Source organism: Miniopterus schreibersii, assembly GCF_964146895.1.
Source record: "Miniopterus schreibersii genome assembly, chromosome: 19".
In the NCBI taxonomy this organism is placed as follows: Eukaryota; Metazoa; Chordata; class Mammalia; order Chiroptera; family Miniopteridae; genus Miniopterus; species Miniopterus schreibersii.
In genome coordinates, this window is record NC_138119.1 from 5,222,630 (window position 1) to 5,234,833 (window position 12,204).

Consider the following 12,204-nt stretch of genomic DNA (forward strand, 5'->3'; position numbering starts at 1 on the left):
CTGGGAGAGCCAATTGGAAGCACATGTGTTTGGACAGACACAGAGACACAAATGCTTCGCGCTCAGCTTCTAAAAAATTCAGGCTCTATCACCAGGAACCCTGGGGAACGTGTCCTTGATCACAGATGCAGTGACCCCCGGGGAGTGCAGTGGCACTCCAGTTGGCACCAGGCTCCTGCCTGCTTAGTAACCAAGTCCTGGGTGGAAGTGGGTGATGAACTTGACGATATTGTTACAACTGCAGCTGCTGCTGCTGTTAGTGATTATCGGTGTTCCGCACACACCCTGCTAACCACTTCTACCTGTTTGGTTTCCTGCATGCTAACCCTATAAAGCAGGTGGCTACCAGCCTTGTCTCCCTTTCTAGAAAGGAAACTGCATTGCAGAAGATGAAGTGACTTGCCTGAGGCCGCCCTGGTAGTGAGTGCGGGAGCCTCCAAGGCTGGGATCGTAACAATTTGCTTGGTCCGTGACCCCCTTCTTCTGCCCCCTGGAGTGCCTGTGGCTCTGTCTCTGTTCCTGGGTGCCACACAGTGACTGAGGGTCACTAGGGTTGGCCCATGGAAACAGTGACCATTCTCTGGGAGTTGTTGCAACGCCCGGCGGTTTCCCGTGCGACCTGTTTCAGGGCGCTTGGGGTCTTTGGGGCTAGAAGCATGTGTCTGCCTCCTGACTTCCCAGCTGTGTGACCTTGACACTTCGCTTTGTCTCTCTGGACCTTGGCTCCCTCACTGTAAGATGAGAGAAAAGAACACTGCCTCCAGTGACCTACCCATCGAGATCCAATGTAGACCATCTGGTCACTGCATCCAGGGGCCTGGCCAGATGGAAAGTGGAGGGAGCTGGTGGGGGATTAAGGGGGGAGGAGAAAGGGGGTATCCAGCTGGCATCACACTGCCTGGCTCCCGGGTCAGGAGAAGGGCGGAGGTGTTATCTGCTAGGATTTCCTTTCCTCACAGATGACAGTCACTTTGCATCAATCCATCTGGCTGTAGCAATCACCTGGAGGTGACCCAGGAGCCTTTGGTGGGGACACAGAGCAGACTAACAGTATATTCCAGGGAAAAGCCTGTGGGCAGAGCTGTTCAAGGTGCCAGACGACACCCAGTGTTTTGCAAGGGCCCTGTTTGCTGACTTCCCTGTTGGCAGCTCAGTTCTGGTCTATCTTGGGTTTCTGCTTGGTGACTGGTTCCCGTTGCCCTAGCAACAGAGCAATGAGAGAGGTGGCTGCAAACGGCTGTGTTAAATCACTTGATCAATTGCTGCCCGCAGGCACCGTGCCAGCCAGGGGTGGTTCCGGCCCTGCTGGGCTCCCCGCCTGCAACTGTACGTGGCCGAGACGGTGGTAAACGGACGAGGGCTGGACAGATCATAGGCCCCGGACAAACACATCTTGCTCGACTGGAGAACTCTTGGAATCACGAAGATGTTATATAATGTCCCTCACAGTTTTATCACTGAGCCTGTTTTATTATATTCAAAACCTTGGCCAACCGGTAATTTATATAGGCTGTGTCGGCAGGGCCACCTCCCAGCCACCCCGTCCCTCAGCTCTTCCCGAGGGGTTATCAATAACAGTCCATTCGTGCTGTTTGGGCTGTTATTATGGTTCTGTCCTGGAACATTCTGCAGTGGTTATTTTTTTGAAAACACCATTTGGTTCATAATCTCTTAGCAACAGAACTCTGAGGGCTAACGGCCCATGGACACTCCCAGAAGATGACTGACTCGTGGGCAAAGCAACCCATAGCGGCCGAGTGGGAGCACCCTCTGATTATGGGTTAATTGTTTAGGTCATCGAACGTCACCAGCACCCACTATGGGCCAGGCTTGTTTTGTTGTGTGCCCGAGAGCATTTGCTGTGGCAATGGCACATGGGGGGTCTGGGGGAACTTTCAGTCACCAGTGCCTGAGGCCATCACAGCCAACTTGGTCCAGGTCCTGGAGTGTGGGTCCGGTGGGGAAGAGAGAAAAGGCAGGAGAAGTGAGCTCATGCCTGCACACCTTTCCTCACAGCCCCCGAGCTGCAGTGTAGGGCGAAGTTGCTGGCTGGGCTCACAGGCCGGCAGAGGCAGGATTGGAATCCAGGCCTGCCCGAGCCCCCAGCCTCCTCTCTCTCTCTCTTAGTTAATTTTATTGTTCAAGGGCTCATATTGCAAGCATTAAACCAAGCCTGGGTTTTGGATCTGTGAGCCCTAATTCACACATCTAGGAAGATAAAATCAAGTTGTGATCCACGTAGATGGGTGAAAACTGAAGGTTCCTGGTTAAACACTTGGAGTTTTGAGTTTCTACGGCTTAGAACCCAGAGGTCACAGGTGTTTTAGGTCCTTCTGGGTGTCCCGCAGGGTATCTGCACCTTCATCAGCCTCAGCTGCAGGCTGTTAACACTGGTTAATCCCTGAGCCCTGAGGACCTGCGGAAGGCTTGGGAAGACTTCATTCTTAGTGCCTATGTCCCCATCACCATTGTTGACACTCCATGAGTCCTGGAGAGATTTTCAACCTGGATTCGATGAGATGGGCCACTCTTCATACAGTAGCCTTGCTGGTATAGCCTTTCAGCTCGATGGCTTCACAGGCAGTACCAGCCACCATCTGATGCACTCCCTCCTGATTTTCACTATCATTTTCCGTTCCCATTTCTGGATTCAGTTCCTGGAGAGAAACACCTGCCACATTTGCTCTGCTCCACACGGCCACACTCGAAATGTCACCTTCTCCTTCCCCCAGATCCATCCACAGCAGCTGCTGGGACGGATGCCAAGTTTTCTCAGTTATAAAATAGAGAAATCTAGCAGATTCCAGAGTGCACACACTTCCAGTTGCATGGTGCTAGGGTAAGCCTCTTAGTTTCCAGGTAACATGTGAGTATCCACTGGGTTGGAAACCACAAATATGGGGCAGTCAGGAGTGTACTTGGCGATCTGAGGAATGATGAATCTGAAGACAGTAACAGTCGTCTGCATCCGATTAAGACCACTCTCTCCCTCTTGCTGGAGGACTCTTCTGTTATCATCACGATCTTAGAATTGGTGGCCACAGGGTCACCTTATCTGCCACAGTCGTAGGTGTCTGAAGAACTAAGCTCCCATGCTGCAGGTGCACTACTTCTCCTGAGTTTATTTTTCAAAACATCCGCAGGGCAAGTTCATCGGCCAGAGACTCTTCCCGAATGCCAATGGCACGTGCCACATCAGCTTGCCCGGTGCCGCTACAGTGACCTCCTTGTTTGGGACTGTTGCAGCAATCGGGTTTCCCTTAAAGTTGCCAGTGTGTGGAGAGAGAAGCACCTGGGGCCGACTGTCATGGTTGTGTGGCGGAGACTGTGCCAGCCAGCTGCCCACCCAGCCCCACCGCCCTCACACCCCACACCGGTGGGGCAGCTGGGTCCTCGCTGGATGGGGTTCCCCAGGTTGTGCGCAAGAGCGGAGCACATGAAGGCCACTGCCACGGACCACAGACAACACACAGGGCAACGCCACACACATGGTGTGTGCACCCTGGGGCCACAGAGCCCTGCGCTGCCAGTTGTGGGGGCTCACGACCCCTTCGTGTTCTGGTTCTTTCTGGTCCCTCCCCAAGGCTGAGACCATTGCTCACCATCTGCGTGGGGGGGGGGGGGGGGGATGACGCTTAAAACAATACATACCACTTATTTTTACCAGCTGGAAATGTTACTTACCTTCCCTTATTGGCTCTTTCAGACCTTTTAAGGACATAGTATTCCCCTCACTTACAGATTAGGAAATTGAGGGTCAGAGCAATTGAATGACTTGCTCTAAGTCACAGAAAACAGGTTCTTTTTGTGACACCCACGGTCACATGCCTCCACTTCCACCGCTCTATTACTCACAAGCAGAGCTGGGCTTCCTGAGAAACGTTTGAGGCTGGTGCTCTGGGCCTCTCACGCCCACTCTATCCATGGCCCTAGAAATCTATTTATATGGCCACGTGTTTTGTGTGAAACTTGGAAAAAACAAGATATTTTAATGTTTTTTCCCTAACACAGAGACCCCCCCCCCTTAGAGCCCACAGAAACCGGATTACTCTGCTCAGGAGTATATACCTTCAACATCCTATCTGAAAATGTACCTCCTCCTTCTATCCCCTCCCCCTGCTTTGTATGCTCCTGGGCACTGTGGCTAACATGCCATGTACTTCATGTGCTAATCTTATTTATTGCATGCCGTAGGCACCGCTCACTAACTGTTTTTGGGTGAATGAATGCGGCCGTTGTCCTGATGCTCACAGCTGTGTGGTAGATGAAGTCCTATGTGGTAGACTGTTTCCATATTGTAGACCAGGGTGTGAAGACGGGAAAGGTCCCTTGCTCAAAGGCCCCCCCTCACAAATCCACTCCCCTTCTTCCTGCTCTGAGCTGCCCTTGAACTTGGCCTTGTCTAGCTTTTCTTCGGCCATGACATTGTAATGTACTCATAAACCAGACACCATCTCCCTGGAGTTTCATCCTTGACTCCTGTCTCTCAACAGGTTTTCCTTAACCCCCAAATCCTATCAACCACCTCCCAGGTCTCTCTCAAACTCAGTTGCTTCTCTCTATCCCTACAGCCCCCATGGCACAGGGGGTCTCCATCAGCTTCTTGGGGGTCTTCCTGCCCTCATCCTGTTTCTCACACAGCTTCCAGGGGGCAACCTGGTCACTCACTCTCCTGGTGTGGCCCCATGAATTCTCATTTCTTACAAATCATACTTGAAATCTTCAGCCTGACCCATAGGCCTACATTGTTGGTTGTTCTTCTTTGTTTTTTGTTTTTCCCAAACTCATCCTTTCCTTCCTGACTCAGAGCCTTTGAAACATGTTCTACACACTTCTGGTGCCAGAACATTCTTCCCTGCCTCCCTCCTGACCATCCTACTTAATTTCTATTGCCCCTTATAGTCTCAAGACATCACTTCCCCAGGGCTGCCTTCAGCATCCACCCACACTGGGCCAGAACCCTGTGACTTGCTTTTACAGCTCCCAGTACTTCTCTGCTTACAACGGATTACAACCGGCACTCAACACCCAATTGTATAACTTGGGGGATTGGGTCTGTTGCTGGGACCCTCCCTGTTCAAATGGACCATGTCTGCCTTGCTCGTAGCTGTATCCCCGTTTCGTTTGCTTGGAATAAAGACATTGACCCCTCTCTCACATAATCCTTGAGGTGTGCGTTTCTTAGCAGCGGCAGCAACTGTGCTCCTTGTGGTTCCTTAGGGATCCACGTTCCTTCCATTCCGTGGCTCCATCATCCCTGGGAGTTGTCACCTACAGAGTCGAGGCTGGGTCATTGCCACATCTGGTTTGGAGCCAGCAGGAAGAGGGAAGAATTCTCTAGGTCTCAGTTAGATTCCAGTTATTTATTACTGAGTACCAAACCACCCCCAGATTTAGTGCTAAAAAACACCAAGTATTTCCTTAGCCTCACAGACTCCGTGGGTGAGAGAGGAATGCTGGGGAATTTGCACAGGGCACAGGGAGGATGGCTTGTCTCTCTGCCCTATACCGTCTGGGCCTCAGAGGGGAAGACTCAGATGGCCGAGGGTGACTCAGACAGGTGGGGCTGAACCATGGAGTGGCATCTTCACTCACTGGCACTTGGCTGCAAGACTGGGCTCCTTGGGGCCTGCACTGGGGCAGGAACACGTAGCCTCTCCCACTTAGTGGCCTCAGGGGAGATGGGCTTATTTTATGGAAGGTCAGAGCTCCAAGAGCAAGTAGAGAGCAAGGTGGAAGCAAACAGCCTTCTACGCCAGAAGTCCCCTTACTTCCCACTTTGCCCTTGGTTGAAGACGGCCCAAGTCCAAGCGGAGGGTCATAGACACCCCACCTCTTCACAGGAAGAAGTTTAAGTATTTGTGTCATGTTTTAAAACCATTATAGATGGAGGGGCGCCTGCCAGTCTCATATTTTCCTGGTGAGAATGATGTCAGATGGCCCCGTCTGAACGCACCAGGCTGGGAAACACTGTTCCTAGTCAGGCAGCCACGTGCCCGGCTGCCACTCAGTTACAATGGAAGGCGGAGAATGGACTTAGGTGGCCCGTGTGCAGTCTGTCGGGGTCCACTCCTCTGGCCACCAGACCTGTGTGCACCCCTCTTCCCACATGTGCAACTCGCTTTTCTTTGGGGGAAACCAAACTTCCAGTGAATGCAGCCGCTGGAATGACTGGCTGGCTGGATGCTCGCAGGATACCTGTGTCCGTTAAGGATGCTCCTGGACTCAACCTCCAGCCTTGAGGTGAGCAGTTCTAAGTGGGGAGGCAACATCGGGTAGCAGTGGCCTGTTAGGAGAGGGGAGAAATCTGCTTTTCCTTTATCTTCGGACTTAATTCAATCCATTTATAGAGGAGGAACATCAAGTCATGTTAGCTGGGAAGTATAGCTATCCCTCTCCACCTAAAATTAATTCCAGATGGATTAAAGACTCAACTGTAAAAAAAGACACCCACAAAATGCTAGAGGGCAAGGATTAAAGGGGACAAGTTCAAGAAAGGTGGGTAGAGGAGACGTGTTCTTGAGGTTGTGGGAGACTGGAACTCTCACACGCTGTCAGCTGGTGTTTAAGTTGATTGTTTTTAGTGGGGGGATTTGGCAATATCTTTTAGGATGTTCAATGTTCAATCCCCTTTTATCCAGAAACCCCACTTTTAGGTATTTACTCGACAGGTATACAGAATTCCCACAAATGAGCAGAACCATTTGTCGAGAATGGTCAGCCCAGGCTTGTTTAGAAGAGCGAAGTTGCTGGAAACCACCTAAATGCCCATTCATGGGAAAATACTAAACAAAGTGGAATTACACGCAGCTGTTAAAAAGAACAGCAGATTTATCAGTGTGCACATGGAAAAAGGCCCAAGGACCAGCAATCACTAGAAACAAAAGGCACATTGCAGAGTGGGATGCACAGTGTAGATTCGTTTGTGTTCAGAAAGAAAACAAGCCCGCATAATTTGTAAGTATGAAAAAACTCCTGCCAAGAGTCATCGGACATTTTCACAGCGGTTTCTTCAAGGGGAGTGAATTTAAGGTTGGAGGGGGGGCAGGAGGACCTTTCCTTTTGCTTGGTGCCCTTCCCCACCGTATGGATTGTTTTCACTGCAAAACATGTATCGCTTTTATAAGAGAACTGAATTCAGGATAGTGGTCACCTCTAGGGAAGGAGGGACAGGAACGGGAGGGAGGTCATAGGACATTTTAACTGTATGTATGTTAGGTTTCGAAAAGAAATAGAAATGACTAATGTGGTAAGTTTTATGCTAGGATATTTTACCACAACAAAGAGAAACAAATACCTACTTGGCAACATGCTCAGGATTGATAAGGCCGGTCTGTGGACACCAGGCTGCCCATTGTATACTTCCCTATGCTTTTCCAAATATTTGAAACATTTCATATCTTAAAAATTTTTTTTTAAAAGAAATAATTCATTCAATATAACAAGATAAAATAAATGAAAAGTCAGCCAGGAAGATGAAGGGAAAGGAACATAAAGGCATTTAAATAGACGACATTCTAGTCCCGACTCGGCAGTAGATGCCCTGTTCCTAAGCAACTTGGTCGATGTAGCCACAGTCCCATAGAGGAGACGGAAACTTAGGTTTCCCACTTTGAGCTCCAGGATGCACCTGAGATGTAACAAGCATGAGAGATGCGATTCAGAGGAAAGAAATTGGCTCTTGCATCACGGAGCCTGGATGAGAGCTGGCAAGGGCTCCAGCTGTGCAGGGAGGGGGAGACTGTCACCCCAGCTCCACGAGGGCCTCCCTGGGCAGAGGAGTGGGCGCTGGGCAGGGCTGTGCTCCCCGTGACCCCTGCTCCTCTGTGCTGGGTCCTTTCACAGGAGGGGTCATCTCTCAGCCTCAGCAGCACTGGGGCAGCCCTGCCTCCTTTCCCTCGCTGTTTCTCCGGAGGGAGGCTCAGCTGCCCTCCAGCTCTCCTCTGGGCCCCGGAGAGCTGGGCGAGCAGCCCCTCCACCCCCGGTATTCACACCCTTCCCCTGCCTCCCTCTGGCCCCTCCGCCGCCTCCACCCAGGCAGAACCTTCATCTGCTGTACCTGCATGTCTCTGATCGCTTTTGGTTTCCTTTCTTTTGAAAACCTGACCTCAGTACAGACCTGACTTTGATTCTGTGAAAACCCCTCTTCCTGTGAACTTGAGATGTGGTGATAAAGAAATAAAGGGCAGAGGCTTGCGGGTGTCACCAGGGCTCTTTCTTACGGGCACTGAGGCAATGCCACAGGCAGCCAGGGAGCGTGGAGGCTCCCCCAGGCAGGGCTGGGCTGGTTCGGCTCTAGGCCGGTGGGCATCAGACGCAGGCAGCTACTTTCTGGTAGTCAGGCCGCCCAGCTGCCCTGGGTACCCTGTGGGAAGGCGAGCGAGCTCCCCGCTGCTCCCAGGGTCCCACCTAAATAACACGTGTCAAGAGTGCACGGGAGGATTTCCAAACTGGGAGGTGACCAATGCTGCAAGTTTCCTCCCGGCTGGCCCAGGATTCCAGGCAGAGTGGGGCCACCTGGTCCTGCTGTCACCCCTCCACCTACCTGAGACAGCCCCTGTGCTCAGACCGTGTGTGTGTGTGTGTGTGTGTGTGTCCCTCAGGCCCCGCAGAGAGAGAGAGGGTTTCTAGGTGTCAGCCTCTAGGTTTCAGAGCCCCCCGACGACTTTTTCCAATGGCCAGGGTTTCCGGGCTGGCCCCTGGCATCTGAGTGGCCCCGATTTTGTGTTCTTGTTGCTGACCCTTAGAAACCCAGGGCCGGCAGCCAAGTCAACGCGCAGGGCTCCAAGCTGGTCCGCGAATAGATGATCACGGTGCAGATTCGAGTCTGGGTAAGCACGCTTACCACTCCTTCACAGAAAACGAAACTGAGGCCAGGAAGTTTGAGGGGATTGTCCAGAGTCCCCTGCTGGTGGCGTTGGGGTTGGGTCCCTTCTCACTTCCAGGTCTGCTCCCCAACGTCTCTACCCTTCCGAGTGCCCCGGGGGACTGGCTTGTGGTGGCCTTGGCCAGCGGGGAGACCCTGCTGCATTCGGGAGGCAGAGAAGAGAGAGTTCGGGCCACTTATTCCCCTGACACCCCCTGGGAGGTGGCCACAGCCTGGCCACATCCCTAGCAGTGGGCCACTTCCTGCACCCTTCCCGAGGCCCTGCCCTTACCTTTGAAAAAAATCTTTAAAACCATATGATTTTACTTATATGTGGAATCTAAAGAGCAAAATAAACAAAACGGAAACAGACTCGTAGACACAGAGAACAGACTGATGGTTGCGGGGCGGGGGGAGTTGGGGAGCTGGGTGAAAAGGGGGAGTGGACTGGCAGTTACGGAATAGTCATGGGGGTGTAAAGTACAGCACAGGGAGTATAGTCTATAATATTGTAATAACTGTGTATGGTGCCAGGCGGGTACTTGAATTATCAGAGGGATCATTTTGTAAAGCATATGATTGTCTAACCACAATGTTGTACACCTGAAACTAATACAAAGTAATGCTGAATTTAAACCATAATTGAAAAATACAATTTAAGGGAAAAAATCTTTTTCTGGAATGTGCTGTCTGCTCCCTCTGGGACGCTGCCAGCTCGCCAGCACGGCCCCTAGGTCTGCGGAGTCAGCAGGGACTGAAGCTGGAGCCAGGGGCGTCTCCTTTCTAATTCCTGCTTTTCTCTCTGGCTCTGCTCAGCCCCCCTCATCTGCCTGCTTTGCCTCCCACCCCCACCCCCACCTGTGCCTCTTCCTCTGCCAGTTGTCTGGGGATGTTTAGGGGATGAGTGTCACAGCTAAGCGGCTCCTGCCCTTCCCCAGTCACCCATGATGCAGCTAGGAAGTGGTGCTCTGAGGTCTTGGGTGTCACGGGCCAGTCATAGAGGCCCTGGGCCCTCAGGACGAGGTGTCTTGGGAGCCAGGGCACAGAGACGGGGTGATTTCACACTGCTAGCAGACTCTTCCTCCCTGGGGACTCGACCAGAAAGCTCACACACTCCCTCACTCGCCCACTTGCAACACGGAGAGGCCGATTCCTCCCCAGGCCCCCCACCAGGGACCCGTGTGTCGCTTCCTCAAGGGCACTGCCCCTGGCCCTTGGCCTAGGCTGGCTGCCCACCCGATGTTCCCATCCCATCCCTTTCATAAGTGGGAGGCATCGTGAGCACCTTAGGGGTAGACCCTGGGACAGGGGAGAGCGGACCACGGACACACGCCTGCTGCAGACAGCCACCTCCTTGGGCCTGTGCCATGGCAGGCACACGTGGTCCTGAAGAATCATGCAAAGGCCCCCCAGTCACCAACGGCCGCTCACAAACACGCTCTGTCACACGCAGTGAGAGCAGCAGGCCGCTACACAGAATCACGCGTACGCACAGGCCAGCCAGGCCCGGACGCTGTCACCCGAAGTCGCACACCTGCAGAGCGGTTCACGCTCGCCCGTTCACCCGCACGGAGCCACGCTCAACCGGGCAGCACCGTGCAAGGGGGCGGTGTGACACAGGCTGTGACAGGGCTTCTGAGTCACACACTCACACACAGGCTCACACCACTCTACGCAACCACAGTCTCATTCAGCCATGCTCACCGGCGCCTGAGAACACACGGTCGCAGGCGACAGGACGGCGCAGGGTCCGAGGCAGTTCCGTGGGACGTGCTATCACGGGGTCGGCGCGGGGGCGATGCTCTAACACAAGCAATGGGGCAGGGGCTGCGGGGCCTTGTTCTTTGAAACAGTCGGTGAGGGCCTGGCTGGGGCTGAGTCAGAGAAAAGAAGGGTCCACTCAGGCCCTCGGGCAGTCTCTTTCCCCTCCAGCAGCAGACGCTGGGCAGTTGGACCCCCTTGCGGCCCAGCAGAGCATTCCTGGGTCCGGATGCAGTCCCCTCGGCTCCCTCCCTCCTCCCCTTCTGGCCTGAGCTGGCCCCAGGGCAGGAAGCTTGGACGGGGCCTGCAGTGAGTCAGCGAGAAAGGGCTGGGGGAATTCGGGTGGGTGACCCACAGGCCTGCAGTTGCTGCAGCTTCCGAGGGAGGAGCAGCTGCCCTTCCTGGTGAAGGGCTGCCTGCTCGAGGTCGCCCTTGCAGAGGACAGAGGGTCACAGGCATGGGACTGGGTGGTGATGGACATTTCTCAGCCACCCCTGTTTGCAAGGAAGCAGCCACAGGGGCCATGCTCCTGCAAGGCTGCGCTCAGGCCTTCCGTACCTGCTGGGAGCCTCTGCCCCCACGTGGTCCTCGGCCAGGCTGGGCACACAGGCGGCCCGCAGCCCGGCAGCCCGGCAGCCCAGCACCGCACCCTGCTCGCCACCATCACTGACTCTTCATTCATTCATTCATTCATTCACTCAGCCACTCATGGAGCACCTACCACACCAAGATGCATGATCCGTGCCTTCCAATGGGGAAGGTCACCTAGAAGGTAATGCCAGAGCAATGTGGGCGTGTAGGGACAGATGTCCACATGCTCTGTGGAAGCTTCCAGGGCCAGCTACTTGAGCACCTTTGACCTCTGGCTGCATCTGCCCTCTCGCTCCTCAGCTGCGGGAGCTCCACCGCCTCCGGCCTCCAGGCCCAGCCCCTGCCTCCCAGCTTTGTCTGAGGACCGCATCCCAGTCTCGCTCCCTCCCCCTCTCCAGGCTGTCCCTGAACTTGAAGAGGAGCAACAACCAGTTTCCTTCTAATCCCGCCTAGTCACTGGATGGAAAAGAGACCTTAACCAACATCAGAGTCCCTGGAGAGTCGGAGGCTCTGGAATCTCCCCAAATCCTTACATCCTAATCAGCCGTCCATCTGAACAAACAGAAACTCATCCCTGCCTCACACGTATGATATAATAAAATGAATTCCAGATAGATAAGAAACGCAGACATCTAAAGAAACCACAGAAGTCGTGAAAGAACACAGGGGTGGCCATTTTTTTGATTATTTTAAGAGTGGATAAAACCCTTAAAGCAGAAGACCAGAAAAGCCTGATATAGTGAACCACATAAAATGTGTAAAGTTCTGGACAATAAAAGCTCTGTATACGAAGTCAAGGCACAAGGGGCAAACTGGGGAAAATATTTGCAGCAGATTAAACAAAGGGTTTTATCCCTAATCTACAAAGAGCTTTCACAAGTCAATAACGAAGGGCCTGGCTGGTCGGCTCAGTTGGTTGAGCATCAGCTCATGAGCATTGTCCCATGCACCAGAAGGTCCCCAGTTCCGATCAGGGCCCATGGAGG

The 12,204-nt window shown here is 53.3% G+C and overlaps 1 pseudogene across 1 annotated transcript; it reads right to left on the minus strand.

Annotated features, from left to right (window-relative positions):
• Positions 1-2,451: 2,451 nt before the first annotated feature.
• Positions 2,452-4,421, minus strand: LOC308549322 (L-lactate dehydrogenase B chain pseudogene; annotated as a pseudogene). The gene is made up of 2 exons: positions 4,352-4,421; positions 2,452-3,259 (listed from the first exon to the last, which is right to left on the minus strand). The product of its transcript is annotated as an L-lactate dehydrogenase B chain pseudogene (transcript).
• Between the last annotated feature and the right edge of the window lie 7,783 nt (positions 4,422-12,204).